This window comes from Lissotriton vulgaris, chromosome 5 (genome assembly GCF_964263255.1).
Source record: "Lissotriton vulgaris chromosome 5, aLisVul1.2, whole genome shotgun sequence".
Classification (NCBI taxonomy): domain Eukaryota; kingdom Metazoa; phylum Chordata; class Amphibia; order Caudata; family Salamandridae; genus Lissotriton; species Lissotriton vulgaris.
The window spans coordinates 1,205,116,561-1,205,135,539 of NC_141693.1; the positions used below are offsets into that span (position 1 = coordinate 1,205,116,561).

General features: G+C 46.4%; 1 protein-coding gene across 2 annotated transcripts in view; it reads left to right on the top strand.

Moving 5' to 3' along the window:
• LHPP (phospholysine phosphohistidine inorganic pyrophosphate phosphatase) overlaps positions 1-18,979 on the top strand; it is a 361,561-nt gene that overhangs the window by 139,662 nt on the left and 202,920 nt on the right. The window lies entirely within an intron of this gene.

Here is an 18,979-nt window from a genome sequence, read left to right on the forward strand (position 1 = left end):
TTTGTGTGTTGGACCCTTCAGTTTCCTTGCCAGGGTCCTAAAGATGAAAGTTAATGCACTGGATCTCTGTAACATATAGTTTTTCTGCTCTCCACGGTTTAGTCTATTGTCCATGTAAAACTCCCAATATTTTTAGTTTGTTACTTCCTCTAGCAGATTGCCCCCCAGCCATATGTTCTGCTTGGCTGTTGGGTAATTACTGATAAGCATTGTTTTACTTTTTGATGAACTGATTTCTAGTTTGTTAGTTAATATATATTCTGTCATGCCTGTGAGTGATCTCCAGAGGCCGGTCTTAGTTAGGCTCATTAGGACTACGTTGTTTGCATATGAGAGATGCGATAGAGAAAGCGTTCCCAGTTGCAGTGCGTGAGAGTTGATCTTATCAAGCCGATTGGCCCGTTCCGGCGTAAGCACTCAAATTAAAAAGGTGCGGATCCAGAACACATCCTTGTTTCAAACCTTTGTTTGTGATCACCTTTATGGATAGTCTTGAGCCATAGACCAGCTTTGCTCTCATCCATGTTTGAGAGTAGAGAAGAAGTATTCCTCTATCACAGGAATATTCCAAGCTTTCAGCTTTTCCCATAAGAAGTTACGGTCCACACTGTCAAATGCAGATTTTAGATCTATGAAGCAGAGGTGCAGTTGTTATTTTCTCCGCTGGTACTGGTCGGCTATAAGTGAAAGAGTTAGAATATTCGTGATCGTCCCGATCCCTTTTCTGAAGCCTGTTTGGTTGACAGGGATCAAGTTGAGCTTGTTTGACCAATCAATTAGGTCTTTCAGGATCTGAGAGGCGAATTACTGTGCTTCTACGTCCAGTAATGCGATTAACCTATCATTTGCTGGACATGTTCTGTCCCCTCCTTGGTAAATCTGTGCAATTATTGAGCCGTACCAGCTAGGTGGAATTTGATTTAGTGCAGGAACTGAATAAAGCTATAGTGCCTTCAGGCTGCCAGTATTTATTTCTTAACTTATTAAAGTGCTCTACATAGATTAAGTTGGCAAAAGATCACGCCATAAACATATCTGTGAAAGACAAATTAAACACTGCAATAAAAGGTGGTGGAAGGGAGCATCACTGTACCACCTGGAGGGGAGGTTCTGAGCGAGAGTTGAAAAGTGATAAGATAATGAGGTGGATGAACATCAAAATGTGGGATTCAAAGCCGGTGCACAGACAGCACTCTGGCGGCTCTTGGTACAGAACGTGGAATTTGGGAGTGAAGGGCACAACACACACCACCTACCACCTGTGTGAAAAAATGTGCTTTATTAAAGCAGGTGCATATAAACCTTTCCTGGGCAATCCGCCTTACAAAACTAAAACCTCAGTATACATCCATTGAACTGTGCAATATCTTACCCCCACCTTTAAGGTCCCGCTCACATACCCCACCCCACAAATATCTCATTGTATTGTTGTGCATTTCAACAGTTTGCAACCCTTGCTTTTTCCTACAGCCTATATGACTGCGTGTATTAACCGCTAAACAACCAAGCTCCTATCCTTATCCCTGAGCTTCTTGCCTACCCTCCCTTTCACATGATTCACCAATGGCAACGCCAATCTAACTTCTGTAAATTCATGCAAAACATATACTCCCTATGCTGACTTTTTGTGCCCTTCTAAACCCCTAGCCTTACTCTTTATGCCAGTCCTTTATCCTCGAATGTTGAGTCCTTGTTACCACCTCTCTGAGTTCCAACAAGTACAGTTCCATTCCTATCCTTGAATGGTGAACACCATCACTCCTGAAAAAACTCCAAGTTGTCATACTCCTTGTCTGAGTGCCTAATGCAACCAAAACCAATGTCCCAACAGAACCTACTAATCTCCTTACTCACCTTTCTGCAGGCCCTGCCCATCGCAGAGGGCTTGCTTGCCCCTCTCCAATCTCTCTGTGGCATAAACTCTGTCCAGAGAACAAAACAACCTGACCACCTTTCCTTAATTTGTAACAAATCCTGTTTCAACGCCCTCAGCAGCACCACACCTTTTTTCAACACAAGCTCATTCTCACCCAAATGAAGAACCAAAACCTCGGGGTATCTACAACCCACCAGCATACGATTCAAACACCTCATCAATTCATGCCACCGCATACCCTCTTTTCCCCTGCATGTAATGGCAAATCATTGCCAATCAAAGCCCAAATTAACCTCTGTGTTGCTGATGCTCTGCCGACTTGATAAAAGAGTGGCCAGCTACCCAGATAGCCATGCCTAACTCTGTCGGACCAGCCACTGAATCTGAAATAGAAAACCACAGTACATATTCACAAAGCAAGCCCTGAAATGCTCGCTCCCCCCATGCAACACATATGTATCTCCTAAAGCAGTCAGATGATCATCGCCTCAATCGCATAATATCCTCCTTCGCCTAGCGGCTATTGCAATCTCCTGTCGCTGCACCAATGCGGAAAGAGTGTGTTCCAGCCACGGTTGGATCTATAGGGGCTGAGGGTCTACGCCCCTCACCTTTTGCTCCTCAAGAACAGTCTGTCAGGTTGAGCGAAGGTCGACCTGACAGACACTTCATTTTCAGGTCTTCATCAGGACGTGATCGGGCAACCTAGGCTTGGCACCAGGAATAGGTCAGTGTCTTGTAGATCTCTTACCACATTCTGACCCCACACACAGCGCCCCTTCTAATTTACATTTTTACCCCTAGGTTGCCCGATCACGTCCTGATGAAGACTCGCAGCTGAGGCCCAAACTTCTCTCATATGCTTCAGTCGTGTCGAAACGTCGACGCCCTCCCTTACACAAGACCTGTACCAGTGTCCCACCTATTGTACACTAAAAATTGCATTTGGTGCAAGATAAATTTACAGATTACATGTAACTAAGTGTTTTACTTCGGACAGGTCTTCTGATACTGGTTTTGAGTACCAGTAATGTTTGAAAATATCCAATTGTATTCATCTATATCTCCATGATTTACCCTTTCAATATACAGCACTACCACTACCCTTAAACCTTCCCTCTTTCCTGTGCGCAACCTAATGCTTATACAACTACCTGTTTTGAATTTAATAAATGTTTTTCAAGTATTATTGGCTTTAGTGGTGCTTTTGTGTGTGGTTTGCATTTTGTGCATTTTGTAATTACAGTATGGGTTACATACATGAGAATTTTTCAAGAGGTATGTAGTACCAGTGTTGTAGTATCACACACAAGATTGTCTCTATTTCTAATTTATTTCTACAAATTAGTCACGGACTATCTTTGTATTCCCGTATTGTACCCAGGTCCGGTTTGACTTGTTGGGTTACCCCATTATCTACAATGAGTGTGTGGTGTTAAACATAAGAGAGAAGGATGCAACCGTACAGTCTCTGAACTGCACATTATGCTGTTTGAAACTTAAATCCCAGCTTCCTCACTTGAACAAATTGTGAGATCTATGGCCTATTGCTTCACTCCTCGCCTCTATGTATAATTTTCCTCAACCATCCAGTTTGAGAGCACCTTGAAGTAATTCAGTACAGGATACACACTCTACTATACTAAAACCTCACTTATATATAGTAAATATAAAATAATCATGGATGGTTGATTTGTGGACACGTAGGTAGAACGTAGGCGCGTACGTGTCAACAAATCAACCATCTATATTTAAACACTGGGCATATATGGACTTTATTGTGTTTTTCAACGTTGGTTATTTTGGAGTGCTGTTCTAATTACATTTAGACCGACCACGTTGTCGGATGAAAACTATATTGTTGCTGTGCTCTGAATTGTATTTACATTTTTGTTGTATATGTAAAATCGAGTTTCCATATACTAAGTAAAACTAATATGATGGCATAGTGTTTTATTCATCTGAGCACACTATAGCCGCTTCCATTGTGTTCTTGCAAACTTAACGGAGGTGCTAACTGTTCGTTATTACCACTGCCATCTAGTATCCTATTTTGACGATAAAATAATCATGTTTCACAGTAATATCCATATAGACAATAGGAACGGAGAGCATGAGAGGCATTTTGAGTAACTGGCAACGTTGTCAGGGCATTGGGATCTTCTTGAATGTTTCAGGTTTAAAGAGACGATTACTTCCAATAAATGTCACTCAGTCCAGTGATAAAATTGTACGTACTTGAGACACTGAAAAAAGATTTTTTTTTTCATTTTAAAGTATTTATTCAATTTTTCATGGAATTTGTTGCCAGTTTTACATCTTTTGATGGCTCGGCCCATTTTCTGGCTCTTAGGCCAAAGCCAGACCTCTGGCTCGGCTCTCCCTAAGGCTATCCCCGTTCCCCTCCCCAGAAATGTAGTGTCTCCAACGCTTTTTGAATGTGCTTCTAGATGGTGCTGGGAATGCTCTTGGGTAGTGCTGCAGAGTGGTACTGTTGGGAGGAGTGTACTTCCAGTGGTGTCGGGTATTGTAGTGTAGTGCTGGTGAAGGGGAGGTGGCAGTGTACTGTAGGTAGTTGCTACTTCTACCAGGCAGTTTTGCAGATGGGGGGCTGTAATGCCGGAATTGCTGCTAGCAGGAAGTGCGGCAGTGTAGTGTTAGAGATGATACTGCTGGATGCGCTGCGATGGTTGTCCTGATGGTGTTGCAGCAGACTCTGCCCTGAGGGGTTCAGATGTACAGAGCTATGTTCGGATTTGGATTTCATGGGCCCTCCCACCTCTCTCCACCCTCCCAAGCCACCAGTGCTAACTAGTTTTGCAGCTGAAACTGGCAAGGATCACTGGCAGACAAAGTCCCTCAGGTGGCGCGTGATTGTCACATGGTGTCTGTTCCTGCCCATTAATGAAGGCGCTTCTCCTCTAAGGTGTCTGAGCCTTCCACATGTAGAGAATTGACAGATGCAGGATGCAAATGATTCGTTCTTGTGTTCAACTCCATAATTACCACGGGTAGGGAGGTCATTTTCACTCGTAGTTGTCATGGCATGCGCAGGGAGTCTCAGTGACGCCTGTCAGGCACAAGTTGTTTTGTAGCAAAGTCAGTTGGGTTCGACATGTTAGGACGCCTTTAGTTCATGGTGTCAATCTGGGTCTTTGTTATTTCAGCTCCTTTTCGTGGTTCGTTGTCACTCATAGAGGTATTGGCTGGCACACGCTGGCTCTCTGGCACAGTGTCATTCAGGTTTACTAAGTCCGGCTGATGCTGTGGCACTCATGTTAGTCAAACGGCACGTACACAAGGGGGTAGCCAGGAAATTAAAATACCTCTCACCTTCAATCAAAGCTTTGATGACGCCAAGCAAGCAAAGCAAGTGAGCCCAACCATCTCTAGAAAAGTTCTGTTATCTCTTCCATTCAAGCATCTCGCGATTCATTCTTTCACTCTTCCATCCACCTTCTCACCTTTACATTCTGTCATCCATTCATTCTTCCATCCATCATTCAGTCTTTCACCATCCAATCCATCTGTTCACATAACCATCTTTCAGGCATCGATCCATCCAGTCATCCACCCATGCGTCCATAATTTGACTTATCCATCATAAGTAAAGCCTTTCAACCATCAATTGAGCCATTCATCCACACTCCCAGATTCCCATTTACTCTTCCATCGTTTCACCAGTCCATCCAGCTATCCATTCACCCACACACTTATAGCATTAATTATGAGCTTTTGTCTGTCGAGTTGCAGGCAGAAGAGACCCAAAAGGAACTCCACCCCTGCTGTGGCTGCTAAAGTGTAGCGTTCACAAAGCCCCTGCACATGCATTTTGTCTCTGCGGGATGTTGTTCAGGTTGGTCATGTCAGGTGGGTTCATAGGTCCTGCTAAAAGAAATCGGCTGGCCTTTTTGAACTGAGAGTCTGTGGTCAAAGTTGTAAAGATGGTTTAGCGTTTCCCATTGGACATCCAAGCATTTAAAGACAGAAGTAAAAGCACCCTAGTTATCATAATGACAGCACCACTTTAGGGGTGCTGGGAGGCAAACATCAAACACATTCAGTGTCAGGCTGAAAGTTAAAAATGCAGCAAATTGGTCTATAGAAACAAGTATTATTCAGAAGTACTAAATAAAGTCGGAAAGGTGCAGATAATTGGCTTATTCTGTTTCAGTTGGGATTGGTCATGGGATTAGGGAAATGTAAGAAAAATCAGATTGTGCCATTCAGTGCCTTTCCAGCTGAACAGGGACCCCAGAGCACAATGGTTCATGAATATTCTTTGGTAAGCATAAGCCTTGTTAGGAAGGTGGTGTTTGCAGGTAGTTCTTTTTCTGGGACTCTGGCTGATCCTACCTCTTTGTATGTTCAGCTTTCATCTCAACACTGGTTGTGCTTGCTGATTTTATCCTCCAGCACCTTTGCTGTTGGAGGGCTACGGCCGGTACAGCTGTTGGTGCACCCAAGGCTCCTGCTGCTGTCCTGTCTGTAATCCTGTTGATGTGTGAGTGTCGTGGGAGCTCAGAGATAGTAGATGTCAGGACTCCCATTCCCACCCACTTCTCACAGTGGGTCCCAGAGATACCTGACATGAAGTATCTGAGCTGTGACTATCTCACAAGGTTTCACAAAGACCCGCGAGCTGGTCCCTCTGATGAGGTGTGAAAAAGTTCAAGTTCTCTGTTTGAAGGACTTATTCACAGTATCTGGTTCGATGCAACTTTCAGCCCAACAAACCCTTGTTTTAGGAACATTTCAACTTCTGGCCACAGTAGCCAGTTAGCAAAATAGGTTTTCTGGCTCTTTAGAGCTCTCCCTCCCTGATCCTGAAGTCTCCTCTTTCTCCTGTCTCCTCTGGGGCACTTAGGGCGACATTTCAAGCTCCTTTGTGTTTTCAAACCCCAAGATTCAACTCCGCTATTGCGGGACTGTTTGGGGGGATTCAACGACCATCTTCAAGATCCTTGGAACACATCCCTCAGTAGGAGCAGGTCTTGTAGAGACACAAGATGGCTCATTGTGTCAGGTGGCTCCATGGCTGTGTGTTACTCTTCTTGGGCAGTCACATCAGGCGGCACTATGGCAGATTCTCTCTGAGGTATATTTGGTTGGTTCTGTAGTACAATTTCGCTCAGGTTGGTAATGCCAGGCTCTGTGTCATTGAGTAATGTCGTCCAGGTTTCTCTTTTACAGCAGTTGGTCAAGTCAGGCACATGGTGAGTAAGTAAAGAGCTTAGTTTCACTTGCATACATGGTGGCACTGCCTGTGATACTGAAAACAGTGCTACTATCAGATTAGATTATTACAATAAATTCCTTGTCAAGTTTTTTCGAAAAACACTTTAGTATAAATTCAGTAGACAAGTTATAGTCGCAAAATCTATCCAGCATTGGTCAGAGGTAGATGCTAGGCGCAGCGTTAAAAGCAAGCTTGGGTCGCTATATACGTAACACTCCACTCAGAGCTGCAAGAGTGTTTTATCACCAGTTACCAAATCGCGTTACTTATGCTTTCTTCCTGAACCAAATGTAGCCACTCATTATGACGAGACAGTAAATGTCAGATTAGGAGCAAGCTAGTGTTTGTGTCGACTTAACATATGGAACCCCACGCGAATGGACTTGGGAAATACCTTGCAAAATATGCACTGGAAGATGTCCCGATTTCAATTTTCGGAGTTCAAGGCAAAGGAAATCATGCAATTTCATCAGATGATAAAACGGAAACAAGTATTATGCCTTATTCCAGCCTGTGAAACTGGGAATCGAGAGGTAAAACTTCTTGGGGAAAATCCCCACCGTGTAGTGATGGAAAGACCGAGCCACTTGGAACGAGGGCCTAGTGTTCTAAAATTAACTATGTTATCAGTTGGAAGCCTGTGGAATTCAATGAGGCTAGCAGAAATATGAACAGAAATACAAGCTGTAGTCGAGATGTCTAATAGGGTTTTGAATGATAATGTAATTTACAAATTTAATAGGCATCAATTCCAAATTAGAAGACGTTATCTTAAAGCTGCTTGCCAGAGACCCCTTTCACAGCAAATTGCTTTCCTCAAGCAACAGTCTCCAATGTCTACACTCCTGACCTTCGCCTTTCCGGTCCGTAACCTTGCGGGAGATGTTAGTCTTTCACTAACCTGTGACAAAAAAGGGTTAGACAGGGTCTTACATCAACACTTCCCTGCTCTTCTGCCGCTTAGCTGGCCACTTGCTATCTCTGTCAAAGCCAACAAGCATTGGTAATGCTATTAGGGGGGTGGGAGCGCACCAGACACACCCCAACGTAATTACTTCTTGCATGATGGTTCATGTAGTTCATAATTTCGCTCGATACTCAATTCAAAATGTTCATAGCCAGTGCTGTCTTATTTATTTCCAATTCGTATCCCTAGACACGTGTTTCATGATTCCTCAATCGTCAGTAGGGAAAAAAAGCAAAGTTCATAGGTTGCAGGGCATGCTGCCTCATCTCTCAGGACCAGTTCCACTCACAGCATGAAGGCGCAGGCTCCCGAGCTCGTCAGCTCAGTGGCTTTAAACTATTAGGGGGGTGGGAGCGCACCAGACACACCCCAACGTAATTACCTCTTACATGATGGTTCATGTAGTTCATAATTTCTCGCTCGATACTCAATTCAAAATGTTCATAGCCAGTGCTGTCTTATTTATTTCCAAATCGTATCCCTAGACACGTGTTTCATTACGTTGGGGTGTGTCTGGTGCGCTCCCACCCCCCTAATAGTTTAAAGCATTGGTAATGCATCAGATTCGCCTATGTAATGAATTAAGAGATGTTTTCATTAATCATCGTCCGGGAGAAGGAAAGAGCTCCCTAACAGATAACACTGGAGTAGAGAGTATTTGGCGCAGTGGCCAGAGCTGCTGACTCGAGAGCTAGGGATCATGGTTTGAGTCTGGGCGGCAGCCATGCAACATCCTGTGATTTTATGCAAATACTCTTAATGTCTCCAGGTGATACATTGTTATATAAATATACTGCAAGAGTAAAAGGCAAAACTTTATGAAAATGTAGTTCTACCAAAGCGGATGTTAACAGTATTTCGGCAGGGGGTAACTGATAAGAGAAGCAGATGAGGAACAAGCATAGGTAAATGCCGGAAAATATGCTACAGCCAATAGAAATGGAGGCAATGTAAGTGCCCCGCACAGGAACCAATGAGAAGTCAGGAAAGACGGGAGATGGGATGCAAGTCCCTTTTAAGTTTATAATAAAAACAACATATTCTCAAGCAAGCGCTGTGCAGGCGAAACCTAAAAAGGACTCCCAGGTCACAGTTCTGTCTTAGCGATATTTTTTGAGGTGCTTATAAAGTGTAAACACCCCTAATTTTCCTGCCACTAAATATTTCTGCAAGAGCTGAGAACAGAGCTACTGTCCTTAGCCTCTTTAGAAAGACAGCAAATGTGCGTTCATTTTTTTTTTAATTACTTTTTATTTTTTTTATTAAACAAGGCATCAACAAAAGACACAATACGGAAGAATCACATTATATACCGCATTACTTTTACAGTTGGGGGGAAGTGAGAAACACACGTACATAGTTGTCCAGAATCTTCACGGGGATGAGGGAACATCAATAATAGAATCTCTAAGTGGTACACAAATCCCCCCTCTGTACTCATTCCACCGACCCCAGATTAAAGCCCATTTTCGAGGTCGTCCTCTCGCCACATATACTGTTTTTTCCTGAAACATACTCCAACCCATATCAGTCTTCCATTCACCAAGGGTGGGTGGCAAGGTTGAGCCCCACTTTTGTGCGATATTTCTTTTAGCCACCATACAGCCCAATGTGACCCATTGTGTTTGCGCGGTAGTAAGATCAGTGGGTTCCCATATATTAAGGAGTTCAAATTCAAGTTCAAGAATTTATATAGCGCACTACTCACCCAGAGGGTCTCAAGGCGCTTGGGGAGGGGGATCATTATTTATCAAATAGCCAGGTTTTAAGTTCTTTTCTGAAGGAGATGTGGTTCTGTATAAGGCGGAGGAGAGTGGGGAGTGAGTTCCAGGTCTTGGCTGCCAAGTAGGAGAAGGATCTACCTCCCATGGTGGATCTTTGGATACGCGGAACTGCGGCGAGGCCTTGACTGGAGGATCTTAGTTGGCGGGTGGGTGTGTAGAAGGATAGTCGAGTGTTGAGGCATTCGGGCCCTAGTTTGTAGAGGGCCTTGTGTGCGTGGGTGAGGAGACAGAATGTTATTCTTTTGTTGACGGGAAGCCAGTGGAGGTCTTTCACGTGGCCGGTAATGTGATCTTGGCGAGGGATGTCCAAAATGAGTCTCGCTGATGCGTTTTGGATGCGTTGGAGTTTTTTCTGTAATTTGGCTGTAATTCCGGCGTAAAGGGTGTTTCCGTAGTCTAGTCGACTCGTAACCAGTGCGTGGGTGACAGTCTTTCTTGTCTCGGTGGGGATCCAATGGAAGATTTTTTTGAGCATACGGAGTACGTTGAAGCAGGAGGATGAGACGGCGTTGACTTGTTTGGTCATCGAGAGTGAGGAGTCTAGGATAAAGCCAAGGTTGCGTGCGTGGTCTGTGGGTATGGGTGCTGAGCCCAGATCCGAAGGCCACCATGAGTCGTCCCAGGCAGAGGGGGATGATCCTAGGATGAGCACTTCAGTTTTGTCTGAGTTAAGTTTTAGGCGGCTGTGTTTCATCCATACGGCTACTTCTTTCATGCCTTCGTGAAGATTGGTTTTGGCGGTTGCGGGGTCTTTGGTGAGGGAAAGGATCAGCTGGGTGTCGTCAGCGTAGGAGATGATGTTAAGGTTGTGTTGACGCGCGATGGAAGCGAGTGGACTCATGTAAACGTTGAAGAGGGTGGGACTGAGTGATGATCCTTGTGGTACACCGCAGATGACTTCGGTGGCCTCTGATTTGGAAGGGGGAAGTCGGACTCTCTGAGTTCTCCCAGCTAGGAACGAGATGATCCAGTCCAAGGCTTTTCCTTTTATGCCGATGTTGCTGAGGCGTTGTATGAGGGTGCTGTGACAGACAGTGTCGAAGGCGGCGGAGAGGTCGAGTAGAATGAGGGCCACTGTTTCACCGTTGTCCAGTAGTGTTCGGATGTCGTCTGTTGCTGCGATGAGGGCGGTCTCGGTGCTGTGTTTGGCTCGAAATCCGGACTGTGAGGGATCGAGGGAGTTGTTGGATTCGAGGAAGGCGGCGAGTTGGCTATTAACGGCTTTCTCGATGACTTTGGCCGGGAATGGGAGGTTTAAGTTCAGAGGGGTCTGCTGTGGGTTTCTTCAGGAGGGCGCTGACTTCGGCATGTTTCCAGCTTTCTGGGAAGGTAGCAGAGTTGAAGGAGCAGTTGATGACATCACAGAGATGGGGTCCGATGATGGAGTCTGCTTTGTTGAAGATGTGGTGGGGACAGGGGTCGGTTGGCGAGCCAGAGTGGATGGAATTCATTAGGTGGATAGTGTCTTCAGTGTTGATTGGGTTCCAGGCGCTGAGGTTGTTAGAGGGCGGTTTAGGTTCAGAGAGGGGTGGAGAGGATTGTTCGTTGGAACTGTTTTCGAAGCTGTTATGTATGTCGGCAATTTTGTTGTAGAAGAAGGAGGATAACAAGTTCCAGACATCTTGGGAGGGAGTGATGTTGTTTGAGGCTGCGGTGGGATTGGTGAATTCTTTGACGATGTTGAATAGTTCCTTGCTGTTATGGGCGTTGTTGTCGAGTCGATTCTTGAATGCTGATTTCTTGGTGGATCGAATCAGCTGGTGGTGTTTGCGGGTGGCTGTCTTGAAGGTGGTCATGTTGTCAGTGGTTGGGTTTTTTCTCCATGTTTTCTCGAGAGTACGGCATAGCTTTTTGGATTTCTTAAGGTCATCGTTGAACCAGGGGGCCTCTTTGCTGTCTTGTTTGGTGTGATGGTTTTTCAAGGGTGCTAATTCGTCAGCGCTGTGAGTGATCCATTGTTTGTATTTGATGGCAGACATCTACGCGCCTCTGGCAGCAAGGCCACACCCGTGACTTCATGAATAATATTGTAAATTTCGCCCCAATACTGAGCTATTGCTCGACAGTCCCAGATAATATGAAAGAATGTACCCAGGAGACCACACTTGCGCCTACACAGTCCCTCACTCGCCAACCCCATCTGAACTAATCGGGGGCTGGTGAGATAAACCCTGTGTAAAATCTATTATTGCACGAGCCGTAACCCTGCAGGGATAGCAACAACCTTCGGGGAAGAGATGGCCGATCGCCAGTCTTCATCATCTAATTCTATTCCATCTCTCGTCCACTTATCTTTTAAATCCGTGAGCAAATCAGCTCTATTATTAATCAATTTTTTGTAAATCAGGGAAATCGTTCTGTCCGGAAGATGACCATCTAGAATTCTATCTTCAAGGGGTGACGCCTCCGGCAACTCTACCTCTGGAGGTAAGGCCCTCTGCAGTGAGTGTCCAACGTGCGCGTAGCGGTAATATTCTGAGCTGGATAGTTTAAATTCATCCTGCATTTCCGCGAATGTTTTAATCCGTCCCCTGTTCATACATCCTTAATAGTCGAGATTCCTATCAGTTCCCACTTGTCAAAGCCCTTTGTGTTCCACAGCTTGCCCAATTTTTCAGAGTCAAACAGAGGGGTAGCCAGTGTCAGACTGTCCCTCCATCCCAAGGAGTTCACAGCATCATGCCAGATCTTCACCGCATGTTTGGTTGGTCCTGTTAAATTTAGCTTTGTTGGCTTAGAGTAGAGCGCCCTATTGTAACTGCCCCACGGAAGAATCCACCTATCCATTGCGTATCCCGGATCAGCTGCGGGTCCATATGTTGCATGATTAATTGCAGCCAGTTGGGAAGACCAATAATACTGTTTGATATCAGGGAGGGCGATACCTCCATCATACCACGGGAGGGTCAGCTTGGACAAAGCGATACGAGGTTTCCCTTCCCATAACAGGCTACGCTGCAATGCCTCTATCTCACAGAAATAACTAGCAGGCACTGCATCCAGGGCATTCTGAAGGGCATAAAGAAAGCGGGGTAGGTCCATCATCTTAAAGAGGGCTGCGTGGCCCAACAAAGAGAGCGGAAGTCTTCGCCAATGAGCGGAATCACTTCTTAGCCTCTGCAAGGGGGAAAGGAGATTTTCACTATAGCTGCTGGATCGAGTGATATAAAATTACTCAAATATCTAAATCCGGTCGTATTGATCTGAATAGGGCAATTATTTGGGGGAACTGGCATTTCCCCTCTAAGGACATATAACAAAGATTTCCCCCAGCTTATGGAGAGGCCCGAGTTTTTACCAAAGGAGTCCAGGACATCGCACACCACCATGATAGATTTTCGCGGAGAGGTCAGATAAAGCAGGATATCATCTGCATATAAGGAAATCCTATCATCCCACTCACAGGACTACCGATGGTTCCCCGCGAATCCAAGCCGCCAGGGGTTCCAGCGCAAGTGAAAACAGAAGGGGGCAACCCTGACAAGTGCCCCGACTCAAACAAAATGGTGCTGATACCCGGCCATTAACCACTACCTGAGCGAGTGGGTCAGTATACAATAGTCGTATCCATCTGATAAAATCCGATCCGAATCGGAATTGAGCTAGTACCGCCCATAAATAGGACCATTCTACGGTATCAAAGGCCATGGTCGCGTCAAGGGAGGCGACCACAGCTGGTTCATGCAGAGTATGTATTTTTGCTATTAATGTCATGACGAGCTCAGCTCGTCATCAGCACAGCTCAACTGTGCATCATGACGAGCTGAGCTCGTCATGAGCATCGAAAGGGTTAAGCCATGTAGTCTACGTAGATTCAGGGACGTATTTCTATGGGGAATAAAGCCCGATTGGTCCGGGTGGACGAGTCCACCATTCACTGTTACCAACCTATTTGAGAGAACCATAGCCAATATTTTAGGTTCAGCATTTAATAGGGAAATAGGCCTATATGAGGCACATTTAGTCTTCGGCTTACGAATTACTACTACCAACGCCACTCTCTGATCCTTGGGCAGAATTCCTTTTTCCCGAGCTTCTACAAACATGTTCTTAAGGTGCCGAGCCAATGTATCCGGTCTGAGCTTATAAAGCTCGATCGGACATCCGTTTGGACCCAGGGCCTTACCCGAGTTCAAAGTACGGATGGCTTGGGCTATTTCCTCTGTCAGGTCGCTATTCATGAAATCACAATCCTCTTTAGACAGACAGAGGAGTTGTATATCTCTGAGTAGGCCTGGGGAAGATTCCCATTTGCTCTCTGAGACCGAGGCATAGACCGTTTGAAAATATCCTGCAAAGGCATTGACAATACTCTGAGGGCCGGTAATCAACTCCCCTTCATCTGAAACAAGTTCTGGAACGATACGCCGGCCCTATCCTTTTTGTCCAATCAAGCAAGAAGCTTCCCTGCCTTATCACCTAGATCATGTAGCCTACCCTTCTGCTCCCTACCAAAAACCTTTGCCAAGTCAGTGACCAATGACTTATAGTCATGTTGCTTGAGTTTCAGGATATGTAAGTTGGACTGCGTCACCCCCTGGTCCAATTCCTCCTCTAGTCTACTAATTTCCATTTCTGCTTCCACAATTTCTTTATTCCGCTCTTTTTTAATACCAGTTATCAGTGATAGGGCTTGACCCCTGATAACTGTTTTAAAGGCTTCCTACAGTGATATCGACGAGGACACCGATCCCTCGTTATTCGTAAAATAATCATCCAAGGCCTTAATAAGATCTTTTCTGGTTTTGGGACTCTGCATATACCAGGGGTTAATAGGGGCGATCCGGCCAGCAGATCCCGGCGCAACACGGAATCGGATCCAAAGTGGGGAATGATCGGAAATACCCCTAGCACTAGCAAGGTGAACCGCTTCAGTTACATAAGATGCTTGGGCTGCTAGAACCAGACAATAATCCAGACGGGAGAGGCTACCATGCGCACCCGAGTGAAATGTGTATTGCTTCTTGTCCGGATGGAACAATCGCCAACTATCTACCAGACCCATTGCATCAAGGAAATCCGGCCCCCATTTCTGGGCCCCACCTACGTCTCCGGGGGGATACCTATCTAGGAGGACCCAATCCACAGCATTAAAATCTCCACCTAGAATTTAGAGCCCCTCCGGCAATTCAAGCAACATTTTTCCTAGATCAAAGAATGAGGTAGACTGCATACCCGGGGGGGTGTAGGCTGACACCAAAGTAAGTACATGTCCTTCCCAGCAACCTGTGATCCCGACATACCTCCCTCTATCATCAGTCCACGTAGCATCTATGACCAATGGGAGCGTTTTCTGAACCAGGCTGCCTACCCCCCTGTAGCCTGACATGAACCCTGCATGGGCCACCAACCTATACCCCATTCTATGCATCGCCATACACGAATTTCCGACCAAATGCGTTTCCTGTAGCATGACTACGTCTGGTGCGTGGCGCTTGAGATACTGAAGCACCACACTGCGCTTAACTTTGCCCCCCAATCTGTTTACATTCCAGCTTAGAACTTTGAGCTCACTACACCCCATCGTCCTAGAAATGAAAACTTTGTTCCTCCTGTGTCTGTTGCATGCTAATCAAATACAGTGTACTGATGCCATCAAACTTACAAAACCTAAAATATGTAAAGAAATCATCAATAATGTATCAAACAATAATATGCAAATTCTCTCAACCCTTTTCCTCCCACCCCTCACCCTGCACCCCTGCATATCGCTTACGCGAATCCCCAACTAGCAGTGTGCCTGTCGCCCTTATTCACCCCAACACTAATCTACAACTACCTAGAAGTAGAAAACGGAGGGAGGACCCACCCAAACCGTCATCCCACCCCGCTCCCCGCTCTATCTGCGCCACGACCTTACAGATTCATATAGGGCAACTATTCACATAAGTGGCGAATCAAGAAAACATTACCTATCCATGTCACTCCTCAATCAATACGCAGTACCATTCAAGCCCAGCGACACCAACTATGTCATATTCTTTTTGTGCAAACTAGTCCCTATTCCGGCCTACCCTCTCAGCTAGAGCTGTAGCGTCAAGTTAATCTTTTGTCACCTCACAGCTGTGAAGAGTCAAGAATCAGGCCCTCCCATGACGTTTCACTCAAAGTCGGGTTGGAAACATCATCGCGCTTCTGGATCCATTGTCTCTCAATGTCTCCATTACGAAGAAGAGGTGCCAACACAGCCTCCAAACTCCCGGGTCTAAGTGTCATCATAGGTCCTCCGGCTCGTTCCGGTTGCAGTCCTCATGTTCCATCGCAGTCACAGTATCCAACCAATCCGCAGCCTCCTCAGGATTGTCGAAAAACAAGGCCTTCCCATTCAGTTCAACTCGGAGACGGGCCGGAAACATCATGGCATACTTTAAACCTTTGTCTCTTCATTTCTCTTTCACCGCTAAAACGTTTTGACGTTGCCTCTGTACCATCTGAGTAAAGTCTGGGGAAAAGGAGAGAGTCGCATTTTAATATTTCAAAGAGGGCCCATTCCTTGCAGTCTGGTGAATCGAGTCTCTGTCTCGGAAATTAAGGATTCTCGCAATCATAGGGCGTGGGAGAGCTCCCGGTCTCGGTTTTCCCCAGGGATTCGAAGTGCTCGCTCAACGGTGAATAAGTTACTATGGCCTTTTGGTTGGAGATGATTCAGGACCAGAGTCTCAACGAACAGATCCGGCGCTTGGCCCTCTGATTTCTCGGGTACTCAAATGTTGTTCCGCATAACTCTCCCTTCATATTCATCCAGCTTGCGTTCTGTGAGCGCTCGTGAGGCCCTAAGGTCCTGCACCTCCCGCTGCAACTGACCAACATCATCTATTAGGCTTTTGGAATGAAGCTCAAGTGACTTTACCTTTTCGTTAGTCTTTGCCAGGTCTGCTCGGAGTAGTCCCATCTCAATTGTGACAGTATCTGATTTAGTGTCCAGGGCTTCCATTTTCTGGCCCAACGTCGTCTGTACCCCGTTAATAGCCGTCACAAGATCCTTTAATGTTGGTTCCGTAGGGGCAGATTTCATCTCCTCACCCACCGGGGGCATTTTCTTAGATTCTCCCGGGACCCCTTAGGCAAGGTATATCTGTCCAGTTTATTCAACTGAATGGGTTTAGGGCCCCTAGAGGATCGCGGCAGGGACCTCTCTGACTCCGGTTTCGTCGCCATGGTATCGCTTGTTCGATGGTGGGGCCACTGTATCTCCGTTACCCCAGACAGCCCCCAGCAGGCAAGACACTTCCTCAGTCCCCCCTGGTGCCGTGCTGTCCAGATCGGTTCAACCAATCCCGGAATTTCAGACCCTTCAGGCGGAAACAGAGTCGCCGAGAGTGCAGTTCAAATTTGCGCTGATCGGGGCACCCACATCATGAAAACCGCTCCGCAACTCTCCGCCCGCCGGATAGTGTGTCACCAACGTAGGCGACAGGTCGGCGAACCCAAAGCAGGAATATAGTAGGCCCTCCCTGGCTCAGGCACCGGCAACATCCAGAGCGCAAAGAGGCTCCTCTCATTTAATCCAAGGGGGAAGGGGGGGGGGGGGGGGTGGCTGGCAGCTATTAGACCTACAACACAATTCCAGCTCTCTCCGCCCCCCTCCCGAGTGTTCCTTCACTAGGCACGGGTCACCATCACCACAGAGAGTCTCAAAGCTACGCGGGACATTGAATAATGTAGTTATGCCTCGGTATCACCGCAACACCCAGGGCGGCATCTCTTGAGGTCCGGGAGCCGAATACTGTGAGCCCTGCTCAGACTCAGTATGCTGGGGGCCCGATCAGTCCATCTTCCGTCTCGCGTATATCGAGACGGCCATAGTGCACCCGGAATCCCACAGTTTTGTCCCGGAGTCAGGAGGAGTATAATATCGGCCCTCCCTCCTCCTTACGCACAGTAGCCATCACTGCAGAAGCGGCTGGACATCGCTAAAACCCCGGGGGCACCAAAATAATCCGTCTGGGTGGACCGGTCCAGTCCGGCCTAGAGCCCCCGTTGTTGTTCAATTCGAGGTCGGCCTTTAGATTTACCAGAGGTCCCGGCTTTGAACACCTCAAGGCCCCAAACTTTCAGACGGTCTCACGCGACCACCAAGCATCGAGGTGACCCGGGATGTCACTCACGGGTGCCGCTTTGCCTTCCAAAGCGAGGAGTGTATTCGGAATGCAGGATAGCTAGCAGGATGTATGCCCAGGGAGCGGAGATCGGCGGAGCTGGGCTTCTATGCGACCATCTTGGTCGCCGACTTGGCTCCTCCCCTGATGTGCGTTCACTCTTAACTGTGAAAACATCCATCACTGGGCTGCTGCTGCAATACCTGAAATGGCAACTGTTAGTATGAACTATGAATACTTTTGTGTTAAAAAACCTGAAAAGACTGAGTATATCACCTTCCATACTAAAAAGGGACATTTAAATATAACTGGCTCGGTCACATGAAGGAAGAGTAGCTTAGCAAAGAAGACGTGGTCAAACTTGTGCATCAGCACTGATTTAACTCACTTTTCTAAGGTTAGTTCGCCATCAATAAAGACCCCAGGGTTCCTCATCACGAAGACTAGTTTGGTACAAGAGTCCATAGAGAGTGGCTAGAGTTCCTTGACCAACAAAGTAGAGAATAGTGCTCTAGGATGGACCTTGCTTTTGCGGTCTAGAGCTTTAGAAACTACCGGCCTTCCACCAGCACTTCATTGACGGGCGGTGGGTTATAAGAGACAAGAACGTTGTACGTTTGAAAGGATTCAGACAGATCGGCAGTTCCCTGTCATCCGGGTACATTAAAAAGCATGCCTAATAAAGCTTGCAAAGTAGTGAGGTTGTAAAGCTATGGTCACCCCACCTTTTGCTTTTTGCTTCACTGGTTTTCGACTTAATGTGGCTGTGGGCCTGCTAATCAGACCCACAGCCCAGCTGTGCTCTCTCTACATTCAATACAATGTACTTTAGGTACATTACCAATTGGACATTGGGTCACCTTATGAGCCCCTGTACAGTGTGCTATAGGTACCCAGGGCATAGGTGCATCCAAGGCTTACCAGGGGCGCAAGCATGTAATATGCCACCCTTGGCTTGTCAATCACATTGACACAACTGGCTGATCACTCAGCTGGGGCAAGGTCGTGTAATCA